Source organism: Lepidochelys kempii, chromosome 2 (assembly GCF_965140285.1).
Source record: "Lepidochelys kempii isolate rLepKem1 chromosome 2, rLepKem1.hap1, whole genome shotgun sequence".
Classification (NCBI taxonomy): domain Eukaryota; kingdom Metazoa; phylum Chordata; order Testudines; family Cheloniidae; genus Lepidochelys; species Lepidochelys kempii.
Window position 1 is genome coordinate 243,425,953 of NC_136381.1, and position 20,920 is coordinate 243,446,872.

Consider the following 20,920-nt stretch of genomic DNA (forward strand, 5'->3'; position numbering starts at 1 on the left):
TATTTCAGGTTTACATGTGTCCTGTTTTACTTCTTATGGAATAAGGCTAAATATAAAATCTTTGTAAGTCTAAGTAGAATACATTTCTTTGTATTGTATTATTGGTATTTTATTCCTCATTAACATGGGAACATTCTAAATGTATTCCTAAGCATAATTCCATTCCCAAGTGCAATCCTTGATTTTATATTCTTGTTCTCTGATGCAAGATTTTGAGCCTGTGTCTGCACTATTGAAGTTGTGTGGGAGTTTTGCCATTTATCTCAGTTGGAGCAGGACTGGCCTCCACAGCATTATTCTGTTCTATAAAGGGAGGTGGATTGATGTTAATTTACCATGAAGAAGAAGATGCTGCAGAATTTATTACCCTCACAACACTCGTCTTCTGCTGTTGCAGCTATGTGCCTCTAACAGCTTCATGTTGATTTTGAGAGCTGCTCAAAATGTACTGTTGTGTGGCGGAACCAGTCATAACATCTGTAATTTTGGATCAAATGGTTTGTGTTCCTTTACTAGCACTGTGGGGAATGCCCTGTTTTTGCAATATGGCATTTTTCAGTTTGATCTTGTAATAAACACAATGGTTATGAACCATTATTCCAAAGCTTGATAGTTTAATCTTTTTGTAAATTGCTGTCTCAGGAAATAGCTTTGCCCTGTTTGGCATCCCAGAATACATGAATGACAACTACATAGAAAGAAATGTGCTGAAGACATTATGCAGTTTTTCTATCTTTGGTTCACCTTTTTTTAAAATTAAAGGCCTGGATAATTCCCTTCACTCTGTGCTCCCACCATAGACTTTATGGGAGCAGACCATCCCCAAGATAGGTAGTCTTTCAGACTACTGTTCTGCAGTGGGTTAGGCTGTCTTCACGGTGCTCTTTTGTCACACGTTCTGCACGCGTGGCAGCCTCTCAAGTTTGAAACCCTACCTCCCCAGTGAGATAATGTATCGGGGGATCCTCTTGGAGTCTTGGAAATCCCCTTCCTCAGATCCCTCTCCCGTTGTGTAAAGGGGGCGCTGATCTGCGTTGAAGTACTTCAGTGTCCTCATTTGTTGGGTTCCATTATTTAGCTGGCAAGGACATGGCTTTAGAAGGGAATGACGAATGTTATTTATAAATCCCCAGAATAAATAATCAGTACAAGGTGAACAGTTTTGGCATTTTATATTTGTAATATTTTAAGTGAGATTTTCACACTTGTGAAAGGATTTGGTTTAACCACTCTGGAAGACAAAGTTAAACTATTAAAAGAACAGGTACAGCACAGTCATTGGCACTGCTAGCTTTCCTCATTGTCCTTGCAGTCCTAGATCTGGAGAGACCACCTCTAGCTCTGGGAAAGATAGTTGGGTTCTATTGTCCGTTTCGTGTTGTGGATGGTGGTGGTTCTGCTATGAGCATTTGTCTACCATAAAATGACTGATGCAGTGAACAGTGCTGACACCTCCAACTCATTTCACCTTCACTAGGCCAATTATCAGCCATTAGAGGCAAGCAACTCCTGAACGTTACCAACATGGTTCAGGTGTAGATAAGGGACCTAGAGGCCAAAGGCTTTGTCTGTACTTGTGGATGTTGTCAGCTTCACTCCAGCAGAAGAGATAACATTGCTAACAGCCCAACTTATATGCTAGGGTGACTTGCCAAAAATGAAACCAGGATGCTTTGTAGGAGTGCATAAAGCCATCTCTCTGTCTTTCACGTCTGTTTCTTTTTCTCATCAGATGGGGCTTTGAAATAGATAGGGATCCTGATAAGTGCACCTTACGTAGCTGATTGTATATTTCAATTCCCTGTCTGTTCTAAAGGGGTGAGCGCACACACAGGGGATAGAGTACGTCATACATGTGTGCAATTATGAAGAAATCCAGCTTTTCAGATGTTTCTTCGGCAGGTTGCCCAGCAGGGAAGTTGGTACTTTAGCAATGTTGCTACCTTGTTTTGGAGAGCTGATATATTTTTTAACATCCAGATGGTGAAAAGTAGAATATAATTCAATGCAGAAAGCTCTTAAAGCAACAGTATGGTTGCAGTAAGAGAGAAAAGTCAGGAAAGGCAAAAGTGAAGGCTCCTGCAACAGGGTTAATTTGACCATGTTTGTGCAGCGGCATCATTTTGTATTCCTGTTTTTTCTTTTTAAATGTTTTTAGTTTTAAATGATATGTCCTTTTGTTTTTTAGAATAAACTTGTGCAGTATGAATAAGTTAAAGCCTCTGTGTGACCCTCTTGCTTATCCTGGTGTTATATTCTGCAACCTTAATGGAGTTTTTGGATGGAGATATATATAATTTATTTTTTTTAAAGGGGAAAGAAATAGACTGTACTTAATAATGATTCTAGCATTCAGTTTTTTCACCTATGCTTTGGAGTTCATGTCAATAAGGTGACTGGGGTGCGGGAGAGAAGTGCCTTCCACTTCTGATGTTATTGCTGTCATCTGGCTGTAAACACAGTTACTGCAAGGCTGGGTCGCAGATCAAGGCAGCAATGTGTGGGTTTACCCTGTGGTACATCAGCCCTGTCTTTCCAGTGGCAATAGAAATTTGTAGACATAAAATTTAAACAAAACTTAGAACTTTCCCCTCTTCAACACAGTCACCCTCTCCTCTCCTCCCTTCCCTCTCCATTTAGTGAAGGCAAGGCAGAGTTTTATTTTTCTTTTGTAAAATTTTGCGGTGTACTTAATGATACATTTGCAATATCTCTAATACAGGGATGCCTAACCTGTGACCTAGGGGCCACTTGTGGCTAGTGACAGCAGCTGTTCTAAGGAGATGTGCATTTGATTACAAATGTAAAATGCATTCTCGGAACTGTATTCTGTGATTTTTAAACAGAAGAATTTGAATCACCCCATTGCTACAGGGAAGAGGAAGAGATACTATCTATCACTGCTTCCCTTGCAGCCCTAGGCATAATTTTTGGCCTGAGCTGGGGGGGAGGAGGTATTGTTTCATGGTCTCTGTGTGTATATAATGTCTTCTGCAGTTTCCACGGTATGCATCCGATGAAGTGAGCTGTAGCTCACAAAAGCTTATGCTCAAATAAATTGGTTAGTCTCTAAGGTGCCACAAGTACTCCTTTTCTTTTTGCGACTACAGACTAACACGGCTGTTACTCTGAAACCTGCACTGCCACTGGCAACCTGCTGCGTTGTGGAAGGAAGGGAGGAAGTGTGTTCTTCCGGGCTGTGAAAGGAAGCCCCAGGGAAACTGGCTCAGCTGGCTGTGCCTGAGCCTGGGGAAATAGTAGAAGTTTTGATTGTGGCCCCTTGAACTTCTTGAAATATGTTAGGCCCTAGACTGCAAAGTTCAGGCTCTAATGCTAATTGTCCCTGCAAAAGCCTGAAGGGCAGCTGCTGCTCATTTGGGGCTAAGGCAGAAAGATTGTGCTGTGATGTCTGAAAGGGGACAGGGCTTTATAATCTTCTGCTAAAATCGTAGCTCAGGCTTAGAAACAACCGTAAAAATCATGTTTTAATGTGTGCTTAAACAAATTTATCCCAAACCTAGCAAAACTTAGTTTTTAACTTAAACAGGCTTTGGTATGGCTGTGTCTTTCTTTATATGTTAAGTGTGTCTTTATTGCAACCGTTGTTTGGAATTCTGTGTTGCAAATTTGTTTTTTTTTTTTTTTTTTGGTATTAACTGTATTTTTTTCTGTCACTGCACAAACCCTTATTTCAGAGGCTTAGCTATATTAACAGGTGGCTGAGCTTTCTCTTAATCCTTTCTTTCAGATGAAATCTATCCAGATAAGTCAAAGTAACCTTTCTAAGAAATTAGAAGTGATTGCCAGGATAAAGAAAGGCAGTCTCAGGAGGTACAACAGAGTTGCAGTTGATAGGAAGAATTAGGCAGCCAACCAAAACTACTTGAAATAATTCACAAATTATGCAATACTTTGAAGTGGTTTGTTGAATTAAAAAAACCCCCCAAACAACCCCTCCCCCGCAACCTTACACAATGTTAGGAATTGTCTTGAAGATTCTTTTGGGTAGTTAGGAAATTAACTTCTGTATATTACTACAGAATTACAATAGGAGATGATTTCAAAGACCTGGAACCTGCTCTCGCTATTAATGTGTTTTTGCTCTTACAGTGATTCTTCCTGAGAAAAGCAAACAGACATTTGTGTTTGTGTATTATATTTAATCTAACTTTCCCTTATTCCATATTCCCTTATTCCCTAAATCAGTCCTCAATTCCATAACATACAAACACATGTCCTCACCAAAGCAGCATTATCATCAGAAACACATTATATTCCTGATTCATTGTTTTTCTAGTAAACTGTGTAACCAGTTTGGGTGTAATATGAGTTTTATGTTGCTTCTTTACTTGTTGGTGATGGTGGTGAATCTGCCACCCTGACACATTCTCCTTCTCCATGAGCATTCCCATTTGTATTAATAAGACAGTTTGTTTAGTGAGGTATTTCTGCCACTTCATTGTATTAAGAAGTTGGTCATAAGACATTTTCCCCTATATTTCTCTCCAATAACTCTCCTGTGGCTACACTGAATTTCCCCTTTATTATTATTGTCGCTTATTGATTTCTGGAATGTATTTTTCTCCCCTCAAACCATTACAGAATTAAAAGCTGCATACCTGTGAGGATCTCTTCATCAGTCACTATCGGAATGAGCCATTGTTCAGGTGGAAGTTACCAGCCACTATAACAGCACCAGTACCACTATGCAATAGTTTAGGGATGCAGTTGAAGCCTGATTGAACTTTTAAAGATGCAGAATAAAATTACCTAGTTGGAATTTAACCAGAGCACTAGGCCAGATCTCCCTCTTGTGTTAATTTTTCAATTGCAGTAGCCCTATCACATCCATCATTGACTACTGGGTGGGATGGGAAACAGAAGCTTCATTTTGAAGACTGTGTATCTGTCAGGGGCAAGTCCATTTAGTGCTGCTGTTGTGAAGAGATGGCTTTGTAAACAGCGTATTACTTCCTTACCTCCCATGTTACTTCTCCGACGAAGTCAGTTTCCATTAATCACCTTTGTGCCACTTCAGGCCTGGGTCACTTAGGCCACTTACACAGTATTCGTGCACTAAACAGTATACTGCACTTACACAGTATTCGTGTGCCCGCTTACGCACCTGATGTTTGCATACATCTTGAAAGGGAAGTTGCACGAAGAGCCAGAACATAGATGAATTGCTTTGCCCTATCAGAGCTTCCACATAGAATGTCATATATTTCCTGGACTTCCAGGAGCTAACAGTGTTTATAGTCGGAGGGTAGGGAGGGGAGTAGAGACTGCAGCCAGACATATGCCTTTCTGTCAGACTGTGGGCTAATTGACACTACACTGGCTTAGCCAAAACAGCTATACTGTTATAGCTATATCGGCAGAGCCTCCTAGTGTAGTCAGTGTCCGCTGAGAGAAGAATTTTTTTCTCCCAGCATAGTAACACCATTTCCCTGAATGATACTAGCTGTGCCAACAGAAGCATTCTTCTGTCAGAATAGTTGCATCTACACGGGGAGTTTTGCTGGCATGGCAGTGTCTGCTAAAGGGGTGTGTGTGTTTTAAACGCCCCTGCCTGACATAGCTCTATTGGCAACACTTTGTAGTGTAGACCTGGCTTGAGTATTGCTGCTGTGCACTATTAAATAGTTGTCAGGTTTTAACTCAGAGGCAGCTACATTGCAGCGTTGGGCAAAATAATTTAATCCTCTCTATCAATATATATTTAAAATCAGTCCTCATGTGAGTGGGTGCAACTCCAGTGCAGTCCCTACTTCTGTCTAGGGCTGAATGACTCCTGATTTGTACAGTCACTTAGCCACGTGGGATTCTTTGAGATGAGATGTGCTATAAAAATGTACAACTCCATCAACTTCATAAAAAGAGCATGCACTTTTGTGTGGGTTTAGTACTTCACTGATTGGGTTTTCATGTTCTGCATGGTTGAGAATAAGATGCAGCTGAGAATGAAATCATATGAATTCTTGTATATATGACAAACTGCAGCTCTACGGAATATACATTTCATTCATTTTCCTTTCTAAATAAGTATACAAAGCTTCATTGATATTCAAAACTGGATGCTGATGCCAGAGTGAGTTAACCATTTAATGTGCAGCCACAGCGTTCTGGCACTAGGCCGAATCTCCTTTTCTCATTGGATAGTTTATTGGTTTAAACAACATAAGAGTCAAAGGATGGTGACTTGACATTTTCTTGTTTTGTTCTGGAATGCTTTGCTGCTTAATTTCTCAAGAAGAATGGTTGAAAAGGCTGAGTCAAGATAAAATTGCACATAAAAAAAATCTCTACCTATGTTGTTAATGTGTATTTACATTATTAAAATTGAAACGTTATAAAAATCTAACTCTTTCCCTCCATTCTCTTACTTTGGCATTTCATATGTTTTGGGCAAGGAAGTTATACAGGTTAGTTTCATTTCTTTTTGTGCTTTGCTTCTAGTTATTTTCATTATCTGGCTTTTGTACAACACCTTGCAAAATACACTTACCACTGAGTAAGTAATGATTTTATCTGATCCAAAACTAAGTGTGTGTGTGTGTGTGTATATATATATATATATATTTTTTTTTTTGCCAAAACCATTATAGTGTAGGGTGGATGAGTAGGTTTGGTGCATGGGATAGCAATACCATAGTGCTGTTCGTTCGGTTTCACAAGGCTACAAGTGAATAAATAAAAAACAAATTCTGGACCCAAATTGAATTGAAGGTATTTGTTTTTAATAAAACTTTTTGAAAGGGGAGGAAAATGTAGCACTGATCTGGACATCAAGTAAAAGCAGAAGTTGTCATGTGTCCCTCACTGCTGTTTTATGTACCTAATGACCTATTCCAGTGGTTTTCAACCTTTTTTCATTTGTGGCCTCCTAAACAATTTAGAATGAAGGTGCGGACCCCTTTGAAAATCTTAGATGTAGTCTGGGGACCCCCAGAGGTCTACAGACCACATGTTGAAAATCATTGACCTAATCAAATGTATTTGTGGCTGGAGTCCTGTCAAGTAAAGAGACAGATGCATACAAATAGACTGGAGAATCTGGGCTTCCTGGTGGGATTCCAGAGTGTTTATCTCTTGCTTTTTCAGTGTTATCAGGAGGATTAGCTTTAGGAGACAGAAATGAGCTGTACAGTACATGTGTTGCGATATTTGTTTGAATATGCTGTATATTATGTGTTGTATTTGAGTCAGTATGTGCTATCACACATTTCTGTTGTTCTATTTGGCCTTGGCAATAGAGGGGAAAGGGTGTGCTCCATTGTGGAGTAATGTTTTTCCGTCTCCAGCTTGTCTCCAGGGAGAGGCGTGCCTGTTGTGAGTTTCCTACAATTACTTCCTTTAAATAATTGTGAAGTGTTGTGGGCTGCTGAAAGCTGTTTATGACCTTTTAGAGCTGCTCCTTCACAGTGACTAAACTCTGCAAATCTGATATGTAACTTTTTTTTGTCTACATACATTGAGTTTTCTTCATAAATTAACAGTGGAGTTAATAAGATGCCATAAACATGGCGGTTATTTGTAATGTGTGGTGGGGATGTCATGGCTTTGATTTGTGCATCCTGAGTAGCCCAGCGATAGCTCTGCGGAGCCAGTCTGTTTCAATAGAGGCTATCAGACTCGGCAAGTACTAATGCTGGCAGAATAACATTCAGTATCTCTTTACTTTCAATCTTTATTCAAACAAACACACGTTCACACTATGCCAGTAGTTGAGGCTTTCTTGAGGCTTGGTATGAAGTCATCTCAGCTTCCTTCAGCTAAATGTCTCCAGATAGACGTGTACCGTAAGGGCAATATGAGCATCCTCGAACATAGCTCTGTCTTCTATGGCCTTTCCATACTTTCGACCTGCCAGTTGTTTCTGCTGATCTCATCTCTCTTACCTCTGATGGCAAATTTGACTGTCTCCTCTCTGACTTTGTCCATGTACACCAGTGCCCCGCTTCTCCAAATGTGCCTGAACAAAACCCCACTCACATAGAGCTGCATTGCTGTCAGCCAGAGTCTCCAGGGATCTAGAGACTGGTTCATTTCCTCCTGCACTCCTCCATCCTAAACATTGTTAATGGGGAACACAATTCCTGGTCTGTGGCAGAATTCTTATGGTCTTTTGAGGAATTGGATAGCATTTTTCATGCCTGTGGGTAAACACACTAAGCCCTATTAGCCATTTCTAAAGCCTTCCTCCCGTAACACTTAGGGCTTGTTTTTACTGCTGCGCTAAATCGGCGCTGCTGAAATTGATGCAGTTGACGTTTACGTACGTCGATGGGAGATCCACCTCAACAAGAGACAGAAGCTATGTCGGCAGGAGAGCTTCTCTGACTGCCATAACGCACTGTACACACCGCATTAAGTCAATGTAAATTACGTCGCTCAGGGGTATGGTTTTTTTACACCCCTAAGCAACGTAACTTACATTGACTTCAGTGGTAGTTTAGAGAAGGCCTTAGAGACAGCTGACAGTGCTTCGTCTGTCTGCCAGGGTGATTCCTTTGGTTCTAAAATCCTACAAGTGATAAGGAAAGCCCCACCTCAGCTTGGTAGGTTATGCTATGTCCATCTGTCCCTGCATGTCTGAGACTTAGAATGGGAGAAACATTATCTATAATGAGGGAAAGTTACGGTAATTCCTTTATCCTCCCATTCCACATCCTGCCGCCTTCTCCTCTGAGGCAGCTATGCCACGATGAAAGAGAGACTAAGGAGGATAAAATACAAAGAACCTTTTCTTTAGGGTTCTGGAAATCTCATTGAAGGGAAGTGGAGCAGACTGGTGCCTTTAATGTAGAGCTTGACTGACCTTTTGCCTATCTTTTGTACTTATATGGTCCCCAGCACTGGAGTAACTGAATGCTTCACACTGTTTGTAATAAGAACAGGAGTACTTGTGGCACCTTAGAGATGAACAAATTTATTAAAGCATAAACTTTCGTGAGCTACAGCTCACTTCATCGGGTGCATAGAATGGAACATGTAGTAAGAAGATAGATAGATATATCTATCTATCTCCACACACACACACACACACACACAGAGAAGGTGGAAGTTGCCATACAAACTGTAAGAGGCTAATTAATTAAGATGAGCTATTATCAGCAGGAGAAGGCTGTTACTCTGAAACCTGTGTTAGTCTGTATTCGCAAAAAGAAAAGGAGTACTTGTGGCACCTTAGAGACTAACCAATTTATTTGAGCATGAGCTTTCGTGAGCTACAGCTCACTTCATCGGAGTATGCATCCGATGAAGTGAGCTGTAGCTCACAAAAGGTCATGCTCAAATAAATTGGTTAGTCTCTAAGGTGCCACAAGTACTCCTTTTCCTTCAGCAGGAGAAAAAAACTTTTGTAGTGATAATCAAGATGGCCCATTTAGACAGTTGACCAGAAGGTGTGAGGATACTTAACATAGGGAAATAGATTCAATATGTGTAATGACCCAGCCACTCCCAGTCTCTATTCAAACCCAAGTTAATGGTATCTAGTTTGCATATTAATTCAAACTCAGCAGTTTCTCCTTGGAGTCTGTTTTTGAAGCTTTTCTGTTGCAAAATTGCCTCCCTTAAATCTTTTACTGAGTGGCCAGAGAGGTTGAAGTGTTCTCCTACCGGTTTTTGAATGTTATGATTCCTGATGTCAGATTTGTGTCCATTTATTCTTTTGCCTAAAGACTGTCTGGTTTGGCCAATGTACATGGCAGAGGGGCATTGCTGGCACATGATGGCACATATTACATTGGTAGATGTGCAGGTGAATGAGCTCCGGATGGCGTGGCTAATGTGATTAGGTCCTATGATGGTGTCACTTGAATAAATATGTGGACAGAGTTGGCATCGGGCTTTGTTGCAAGGATAGGTTCCTGGGTTAGTGTTTTTATTGTGTGGTGTGTGGTTGTTGGAGAGTATTTGCTTCAGGTTGGGGGGCTGTCTGTAAGCGAGGGCTGCTCTGTCTCCCAAGATCTGTGAGAGTGAGGGGTCATTTTTCAGGATAGGTTGTAAAACTTCGATGATGCGCTGGAGAGGTTTTAGTTGGGGGCTGAAGGTGACAGCTTGTGGCGTTCTGTTGTTTTCTTTGTTGGGCCTGACCTGTAGTAGGTGACGTCTGGGTACTCTTCTGGCTCTGTCAATCTGTTTTCACTTCTGCAGGTGGGTATTGTAGTTTTAAGAATGCTTGATAGAGATCTTATAGATGTTTGTGTCTGTCTGAGGGATTGGAGCAAATGTGGTTGTATCTTAGAGCTTGGCTGTAGACAGTGGATTGTGTTGTGTGTCCTGGATGGAAGTTGGAGGCATGTAGGTAAGTATAGCGGTCAGTAGGTTTCTGGTATAGAGTGGCGTTTGTGTGACCATCACTTACCTGACATCAGGAATCATAACATTCAAAGACCGGTAGGAGAACACTTCAACCTCTCTGGCCACTCAGTAAAAGATTTAAGGGTAGCAATTTTGCAGCAGAAAAGTTTCAAAAACAGACTCCAAGGAGAAACTGCTGAGCTTGAATTAATATGCAAATTAGATACCATTAACTTGGGTTTGAATAGAGACTGGGAGTGGCTGGGTCATTACACATATTGAATCTATTTCCTTAAGTTAAGTGTCCTCACGCCTTCTTGTCAACTGTCTCAATGGGCCATCTTGAGTATCACTACAAGAGTTTTTTTTTCTCCTGTTGATAATAGCTTATCTTAATTAATTAGCCTCTTACAGTTTGTATGGCAACTTCCACCTTCTCTCTGTGTGTGTGTGTGTGTGTGTGTGTGTGTGTGTATGTATGTATATATATATATATATATACGAAAAATATACGAAAGACCACGAAAGCTTATGCTCAAATAAATTTGTTAGTCTCTAAGGTGCCGCAAGTATAATAGGTTAACTTATCTTTGTAGTGTAGATATAGTCTTAGTGACTTGCCCAAGGAAGTCTGTGTCTGAGCAGGGATTTGAACCTTGATCTCCAGTGCTAGACTAGTGCCTTAACCTCCTGGACTATCTTTTCTCTCTGCTGCTTGATTCCTGAAGCCATGTATACATTACACATATGGGCCACAGTTCCTGTCTGAAGGCAGTGGGAGCTACAGGTGCTCAGCGCCTCTAAAATCAGTCTGTATCCATCCTTCAGTGTCTCTGTTCATAGAATTGATAGAAAGGACTAGGACAACAGGAATTGTTGGTCTAATTGATCTTCCCTCTGCACTCTGCTCATTGGGATGGATGTGCCTTGTTAGCTATTTGCTCTTGCCAAATGAAGCCACTGATTACAAGTGTCCAGCTCATCAACTCCCCATCTATTTTCAAATCTCATCTGAAAGCATATCCATTATCTCGGTCTCTGTACCTCTTGATTTCACGCATTCTGCTATTTATTTTAACTTTCATTGTGGTGGTCAACTCTATAAAGCATTTTGGGATAAAATAATTTTAATGGCAGGTGCTATAAAGAATGAAGTTGTATTTTATTCTTTAGACATATTAGGCCTTATTCTGATTTCGCCTCGACGTTAACCCGTTAGTAGTGTTTCTATTTAGAATAAGGCCATGTCCATGCTACAGCCCCTGTAGCCACACAGCTACAGTGCTACATCTATGTGCTGTATCACTGTAGTGTAGACAGTTCCTACATCAGTGGAAAGGGTTATTCCATCTGTGGTGTTTGATCCATCTCTGAGAGACGTGATCACTAGGTTAATGGAGGAATCCTTCCATGATCTAGCCGCATCTACCTACCATCGATCTAGCCGCTGATCTAACTATGACACTCACGGTGCAGAATTTTTCATAGGCCCCAAGCGACATAGCGAAGTTGACCCAAGTTTTAACTGTAGACTGGGTCTATATCTGAGAGGAAAATCATCCCCATTAAGTGAAGTTTTAGTTTCATTTTCTCCCTTTTATATCCAGTCTGGAATGTGTTTGCTTTTTGCCTTTCTTTGCTGAAAAGCTTTTTACGCCTAGTCTAACATCTGGAGACCGTTCAGAGGATTAAATAAATTATCTCCTAACTTCAGTGGTTCTCTTGGCCTTATCCTCTCTCATTTTCCAATTTTACTCTTGTGATCTGTTCCCTTTGGTTTCTTAGTCTGTCTTAAGCACTAGCAATAGAGAGAAATCTGCTTTTGGAATAACATTGGTTCTTATCTCTGCAGAGAAGCATGTTTTGCGCTTCAGTATTTAGTTAAAGGACGCCTGAAGAGCAGTGAATGTGACATTACTACTGTAAGTGTGCTTGACATAAAAAATCAGTTGACAGAGGCAGTTTAAGGAGGAGATTGAATATTCGAATTTGCTTTAATAGTGATATAAGTGATTTAAAGAAAAAAAAAAGTTTGAGAGGGCCTTCTGTGTTGTTGAATATAGCCAAGGCAGGAGGCTTTTAAGATAGGACAGGACATTAGGGCTTCGCATGGGCTCTCAGTGTTCCTGACTATTTGATCAGGACTAAAAGCAGGAAGCTTGGCTTCTGTAGAAAATGGATGGACCAATGGATACGTCTATATGAAAAGCAGTAGTGAAGTGGAAGAATTGATTTGAATTAAATTACAGCAATACACAACATCAATATTTGAAATTATAGTGAGTTAAAATCCCCCAAACCCTAGTCCAGTGGTTCTCACAACAGATTTTTTGGTCGCCTCCGAGTGCGGCCACAAACTCTCACTGGTGGCCGCACTGATGCTTTTTCCTAAAATACTTAATTAAATTTAGGGGAAAAAATTAAATATGCAAAGATTCACATCCAAATCATTGTAATTTATGTTAGTAGGATTTTTTGGAAGATTCAATAATAAAAATAGTGCTGCCCCCTTGCCCGCCGCCCCGGTCTTAATGGGACCTGGGGCTTGCTGTGAAAAGTAATATTTATGTATTTGTTAATATCACAGTCTGCTTTGTAGCTACCTGGGAGGCTATGATAAGTGATATTAACAAACACACAAGTATCACTTTTCACAGATAGCTAGTAAGTCTGCTGTGAAAAGTGGTATCTGCATGTTTGTTAATATTTTTCTCAGCAAGCCCCAGGACCCATTAACCCCTGGATGGGGGCAGGGGGAGGGAAGAAAGGGGTGGCAGCAGGCAGCGGCCGAAGGCAATGGCGGGGGATGGATGCAGGGCTGGGGAAGGCAGCGGGGGCCCGGGGCAATGGGGGTGGGGCAGGGGCGATGGGTGGTGAGCCCCACTGTTGCATGGCCAGAGCCAGAGCCTGGTGTCTGCTGCCATGTGGCCAGGGCCAGGACTCAGTGCCCATGGCCAGAACCCGGAGCCAGGAATAGGACCTGCATGGCTGGAGCCAGGGATCCTGCTGCCATGCAGCCGGAGCTGTGGGTCAGTGCCCAGGGCTAGTGCCTGCCACGGCAAAGCCAGAGCCCGGAGCTGGGTGCCAGAGCCCAGGAGTGCGTGGCTGGAGCTAGGAGCCAGCGCTAGCAGCTGTGTGGCCAGAGCCAGGGGTCGGCACACAGGGCCAGCTCCTCTCACTGTGTGGTCGGAGCCCAGGAACAGAACTGTGGGTCAGCGCTTGCTGCCATGCAGCTGCGGCAGGGGATCAGCGCCAGGGCTCGGGCCGTGTGGCTGGAGCTCAGGGCCAGCGCCCGCCACCACGCGTCCGGAACTGGGGGCGAGAGGCCGACTGAAGCCAGAGCCGGGGGTTAGTACCTGCTGCCCCATGGCCAGAGCCAGGGGTTGGCGGCCAGAGCCCTGCGGTTGGAGCCCGCTGCCTTGTGGCTGGGGCTGGCGGGGTGGTGCCTGTGGCCAGCGCCTGCCACTGCATGGCTGGAGCCCGGGATTGGAGCTGGGAGCCAGCACCTGCTGCCACGCAGCTGGAACCAGGGGCCGGAGGCTGAAGCCCGGCAGCTGGAGGCCAGGGCAGCGTGGCCAGCGCTGGGGGTGTGTGTGGCAGTACCCGCTGCTTCACGGTCAGAGCTTGGGGTCGCATGGCCAGGTTAATCAAGTCCTGCTGCTGGAACATGCTGCCCAAACCCCTCCCCCCAACCTGGGTCAAAAACTCACTTTTCTCCTGCAGTGTTGTGCCCCACCTCTCTTTAGGGCGATGCATCAAGGAGCTACAAGGAGGGAGGAAAAGCAGCCGATGCTTTGCCGTTCTCCCCCGCATCACCGCCCAGGAGACTGTCATGGCCGCACGAAAAGCCATGGGTGGCCACATGCAGCCACGGTGGCCGCATTTGAGAAAGGGTTTGGGGGGTTTAACTCACTAAACTTCCAATAATACTGATGTTGTGTATTGCTGTAATTTAATTCAAATCAATTCTTCCTCTTCATTACTGCTTTTCATATAGATGTATCCATTGCTCCAGCCATTTTCTACAGAAGCCAAGCTTCCTGCTTTTAGTCCTGATCAAGTAGTCAGGAATACTGACAGCCCATGTGAAGTCCTAACTGTGTCCTATCCTATCTTAAGAGCCTCCTGCCTTGGGTATATTGAAGGACACAGAAGGCCTAGTCTAACGCCTTTCATTGCTTCTGTTCTCTAGTTAAGGATGCATCCGATGAGGTGAGCTGTAGCTCACGAAAGCTTATGCTCAAATAAATTGGTTAGTCTCTAAGGTGCCACAAGTACTCCTTTTCTTTTTGCGAATACAGACTAACACGGCTGTTACTCTGAAACCTGTAGTTAAGGAGTATGTTTGCTGTAGCTTTGTTGTTGAAGTGCTGTGATGTGTTAGTATCTGTTACAAGTAGAGCTAAAACCTTGATCTATCACGTAGTTGTCACTAAAATGCTGTGCCTGCCTCCAGCATAGAGGGAATACAAATAGTCTTTCCTATGTTATATTGTTTCTCTGAAGGCAAAAAGATGCATTGAAATTCCCTGAGTAGCACATTATGACATTGCTAAATGGTTTTCTATGTCAAGTAGAGAGATACTTATACAATGTTCAGAGGAATTAGGCAATCTTTTCAATCCATTTATCAAAGCATTTGTATTGCACAATTCAAGTCCATTTCTGCAATAAGAAGTGTTGGCTTACAGCTTTTTTAAATTAAGAAGCTACTAGGTAGGACAGACAGACACTGCTGCAAGACAGAAGTTTGCAAAACCATTTTTTCTTCCCTCTGATAGGAAGTGATGTAGAGTCTTCCTCAGAACCCTCTATCTATGATATTCAGAGTATATCTTAGGCCTGATCTAAACACACAGTTGCACCAGTGTAAATAAAGGCGTGATTTGAAACTGATTAGTTAAATCAGTGGAACTTTGTGAACAAATGTTCTTAAATTGTTTTTTTAAACCTGGCTTATTTCAGTTTAGCCTGCACTCTGTAAATTTGCAGGGGCAAATTAAATTGGTAGAATTCTATGCACACAGGAGATTTTATCAGTTTATCTACACCAGTTTATTAAACTAGTAAGAGATTGTGTGTGTTTGTAGATAAGTCTTTAGATAATGTCTATGATAGTATCCTTTGCTTTTGGAAGGATATTTGTGTTTTGGATGAAAATGGATATTTCACAGAAACACCCCCACACCAGAAACACAAAAAGAAGAAAAAATGCAGTGGTTTTTGCTCAATTTACAAAAGTCAGATCTGAATCTAGGTTTACAGCTCCTCAGTGTTTGGGAGTGGCAGAATCTGGGGCTCTAGGTCAGTTATTTTCTCTCCAGCAATGAAACTGTTAAAATGAGTCTAAGAATCCAAGAAAATCTCTTATCTATATTGTGTGTGGAATGAGAGTGCATTATTTTGCTGGTTTGGGAGGGCATCATCTGATACTGGTCATGTGTGCTGACAGCACTGAATCATTGTTTGTATGTCTGTAAACGGGAATTATTATATAAAATCTCAAATGCTCTCAAATGAGTGCTTATGCAGCTTTTGGTAAAGCAAAGGGAAGAAGGTATAGTAAAGATTGCGCTGGATTTGTGTATTTTATTTTTATTGAGTTTATCACTTGCAAAAGATTCCGGCTGGACTGTGTGGATGTCATCTTTCATCACCATATCAGGTTCAACACAGGTAGCAGCAGTGGTAGCTTAACCCGCTGGCCCACAAATGGGTGACAACTCTCAACTGCATGGGAATCATCTGTTCAGGGGAGAGGGAAATTCACTTTCAGAAGTTGACCGTTTTTCTGACCCGCTGACCAGGATGCCATTTATAATAGAAGTCGTGTGATAAGGGTTATCTGCTAGGAAGTCATCTGAGAGAGACTGTTTTCATGATTGCTTGGTGCCATTTCTGCAGAGGTATATTATGCATTGTAATGTTTACTGCTGGTGCCTCTTCCTCTTGTCTGTTGAGTGAACAGACATCTTCTAAAAATTGTGGCCTAGCATTGATGCTGCTGGTACTAGTTTTGATTTCACCTTGGCTGCTAAGCAGCTATTTCAGGGTTACAGCTTCTGAGCACTAAGAACACAGCTTGAATTTGAATAAGTGAACTGTTAATTTCTCCTCACAAATAAATGGGAAATACTAACATCTAGTTTTCCCCTCTTTTAAATGCAAATCTGGAATATGAATTTTCAGAAAAAAAAATAAAACGGGGCTAAACTTTAATTTTCTTGACATTTTTAAGGCATTGTGGTTGCTACATGAATATCAACTGCATTTGTTTTTGTTTTGGTGCTATATATATGTTTTCTAAATTTATTATGTTGAAGCCAGAGCAGGTAGACTTTGCATGGCTTTCCTTTCTTTTCCCATTCCCTAATGCAAAACATTCTCCAGAGATTTATTGTGAAATATACAAATTTAACACAAATTCTTGGTTACCCAGTCTTGCACTTGCCTTTCTTAACACAGCATATTCTGATGTCTTGTCAGCTGCTCTGTTCACAAAGAACCATATCATACTGCCATGTGCCCCAAAACCACAACTCTCTCTTCAAACGAAGGTTTTGGAAAATGTCTTTGCAGCAGGCGGGTAGTATTTTGCCTGAAACATATGTCAGAAGGTGTTGATACTACTGGGAAAAGGGTTAAGTGGATTCAATTGACGCAGGCCTAGTCTACACTAAAAAGTTAAGTTGATCCAGCTATGTTGCTCGGGTGAAATCCACATCCCTGAGCGACATAGTTAATACACGCTAACCCCCTGCGTAAACAGTGCTTAATAAACGGAAGAATTCTTCTGTCAGCTTAGCTACCATCTCTCGGGGCAGGGATTACATAGACCACTAGAAGAACCCTCCTGTTGGCGTAGGTAGTGTCTACACCAGAGGTCCCCAATCTGTGGGGCACACCCCCGTAGGGGGCGCTGAGGAACATTTGGGGGTGTGCGGTTGGGACCTGGGCCAACCCCCACTGGGTGGTGGGGAGGGAGTGTCACCCTGCTCGGCTCCTGGCCTCGACCCGACTACTGGCCCTGTGCCCAGGCTCTTGGCTTTGGCCCGTGCCCAGGGCTCTCTTCTCCCAGTCCTGCACCTGGAACTCCGCATTCACCCTCAGCTACGGCCCTGGCCTCGACCCCTTTACCCTTGTTCGCATCCCCCATTCATGGAGCCGCGGCCCCGCTACTGGCCCTGGGGGGTAAGGAGGGCACAGATGGGGTAAGGGAGGGGCATGAGGTAAAAAGTTTGGGAACCACTGGTCTACACTGACGTGCAACAGTGGCACAGCTGAAGCCCTGCAGCTGTGCTGCTGTAGCGTTTCAAGTGTAGACAAACCCTTTGCTTTAAGATGGCTTGTTATCCCACTTGGGTATAAAGGAAGGTGGGAATGGTTTTCTAGAGAGAGGCCGCCGATGTGGATTATCAATTGTGGGGCTGTTTTTTCGTAATGTGGACACGTCTGTTGGGAACTGGACTTACCATGTCATTTCATTTCACGTAGGTCATTGAAACGGCACCGGATAGTAACAACTTTTTGGTCACTGTTTACTGTTACAGTTTCAGGATAACTGCACCTGTATTGGAGTAACTATTTATTAATAATCCTGCAGTATCTAAAAATATTGAGGTTAATTTAGTCTTGTAAAAGGTCACTTGAGAAACTATTACAGAAAAAGAAGCCTTATGGGAGCAGGACTGAAGGTAAGATTTGTGATTAACACATCCCTGTGTCCGAATCCTTTTTTGGAATTTAGTTCTTTACTTGAACAAGTTTTTTACTGACTTAGGGTTGTATGTAGTTTAGTATTTGTTTCCATTTAGCTTCTTTTTGCCTTCTTGCCAGAATTCTGAGGATGGAATGTTCTTACTATCCTCTGACCTGGCATGTATTCTTCCCTGTAAAGATCCCTTGTTAATAGGGCTGTCAATGAATCACAGTTAACTCAAGCGATTAACTCAAAAAAAAAAATTAATCATGATTTAAAATAATTGCGATTAATCACACTGTTAAACAAGAGAATACCAATTGAAATTTTATTAAATATTTGGCATGTTTTTCTGTATTTTTCATATATATTGTATTGTGTTGTAATTGAAATTAAAGTGTGTATTTTTTATTACAAATATTTGCACTGTAAAAATGATAAAAGAAATAGTATTTTTCAATGCCCCTCATACAAGTACTGTAGTGCAATCTCTTTGTTGTGAAAGTGCAATTTACAAATGTAGATATTTTTGTTATATAACTGCACTCAAAAACAAAACAATCTAAAATTTTAGAGCCTACAAGTCCACTCAGTCCTACTTCTTGTTCAGCCAATCGCTTAGGCAAACAATTTTGTTTAGATTTGCAGGAGATAATACTGCCCTCTTATTTACAATGTCACCAGAAAGTGAGAACAGGAATTTGCATGTCACTTTTGTAGCTGGCATTGCAAGGTATTTATGTGCCAGATATGCTAAATATTTGTATGCCCCTTCATGCTTTGGCCACCATTCCAGAGGACATGCTTCCATGCTGATGATGCTTGTTTAAAAAAAAAGAAAAGAAAAGAAAAAAGTGTTAATTAAATTTGTGACTGAACTCCTTAGGGGAGAATTATGTCCCCTGCTCTGTTTTACCTGTATTCTCCCATATATTTCATGTTATAACAGTCTTGGATGATGACCCAGCACATGTCGTTCATTTTAAGAACACTTCGACTGCAGATTTGACAAAACGCAAAGAAGGTACCAATGTGAGATTTCTAAAGACAGCTATAGCACTCAACCCAAGGTTTAAGAATCTGAAGTGCCTTCCAAAATCTGAGAGGGACGGGGTGTGGAGTACGCATCAGAGTGTGGCTCTTTTAACACTTCTGAAAGCATAAACTACAGAACCCGAACCACCAAAAAAGAAAAATCAACCTTTTGCTGGTGGCATCTGATTCAGATAATAATGAAAATGCAGCAGTCCTCACTGCTTTGGATTGTTATCGAGCAGAACCGATAATCGGCATGGACGCATGTCCTCTGGAATGGTGGTTGAAGCATGAGAGGACATATGAATCTTTAGCACATCTGGCACATAAATATCTTGCAACGTCAGCTACAATAGTGCCATGTGAACACCTGTTCTCACTTTCAGATGACATTGTAAAACAGAATCCTAGAATATCAGGGTTGGAAGGGAACTCGGGAGGTCATCTAATCCAACCGCCTGCTCAAAGCAGGACTAATCCCCAACTAGATCATCCCAGCCAGGGCTTTGTCAAGCCTGACCTTAAAAATATCCAAGGCAGGAGATTCCACCATCTCCCTAGGTAACGCATTCCAGTGTTTCACCACCCTTCTAGTGAAAAAGTTTTTCGTAATATCTAACCTAAACCTCCCCCACTGCAACTTGAGACCATTACTCCTAATTCTGTCATCAGCTACCACTGAGAACAGTCTAGATCCATCCACTTTGGAACCCTCTTTCAGGTAGTTGAAGGCAGCTATCAAATCCCCCCTCATCTTCTCTTCCGCAGACTAAACAATCCCAGTTCCCTCAGCCTCTCCTCATATGTGTTCCAGTCCCCTAATCATTTTTGTTGCCCTCCAGTGGACGTTTTCCAATTTTTTCCACATCCTTCTTGTAGTGTGGTGCCCAAAACTGGACACAGTATTCCAGATGAGGCCTCACCAATGTTGAATAGAGGGGAACAATCACGTCCCTCGATCTGCTGGCAATGCCCCTACTTATACATCCCAAAATGCCATTGGCCTTCTTGGCAACAAGGGCACACTGTTGACTCATATCCAGCTTCTCGTCCACTGTAACCCCTAGGTCCTTCTCTGCGGAACTGCTGCCGAGCCATTCGGTCCCTAGTCTGTAGCGGTGCATGGGGTTCTTCCGTTCTAAGTGCAGGACTCTGCACTTGTCCTTATTGAACCTCATCAGATTTCTTTTTGCCCAATCCTCTAATTTGTTTAGGTCCCTCTGCATCCTATCCATACCCTCCAGCGTATCTACCTCTCCTCCCAGTTTAGTGTCATCTGCAAACTTGCTGAGGGTGCAGTCCACGCCATCCTCCAGATCATTTATGAAGATATTGAACAAAACCGGCCCCAGGACCGACCCATGGGGCACTCCACTTGATACTGGCTGCCAACTAGACATGGAGCCATTGGTCACTACCCGTTGTGCCCGACAATCTAGCCAGGTTTCTATCCACCTTATAGTCCATTCATCCAGCCCATACTTCTTTAACTTGCTGGCAAGAATACTGTGGGAGACCGTGTCAAAAGCTTTGCTAAAGTCAAGGAACAACACGTCCACTGCTTTCCCTTCATCCACAGAACCAGTAATCTCATCATAAAAGGCGATTAGATTAGTCAGGCATGACCTTCCCTTGGTGAATCCATGCTGGCTGTTCCTGATCACTTTCCTCTCATGCAAGTGCTTCAGGATTGATTCTTTGAGGACCTGCTCCATGATTTTTCCAGGGACTGAGGTGAGGCTGACTGGCCTGTAGTCAGCCTTACCTCAGTGAGATCCTCCTTTTTCCCTTTTTTCTGTAGAAGATCCTCCTTCTTCCCTTTTTTAAAGATGGGCATTACATTAGCCTTTTTCCAGTCGTCCGGGGCTTCCCCGGATC

At 42.4% G+C, this 20,920-nt stretch overlaps 1 protein-coding gene across 4 annotated transcripts in view; it reads left to right on the forward strand.

Moving 5' to 3' along the window:
• CCNY (cyclin Y) overlaps positions 1-20,920 on the forward strand; it is a 228,300-nt gene that overhangs the window by 46,070 nt on the left and 161,310 nt on the right. The gene's annotated exons all lie outside the window — the stretch shown is intronic.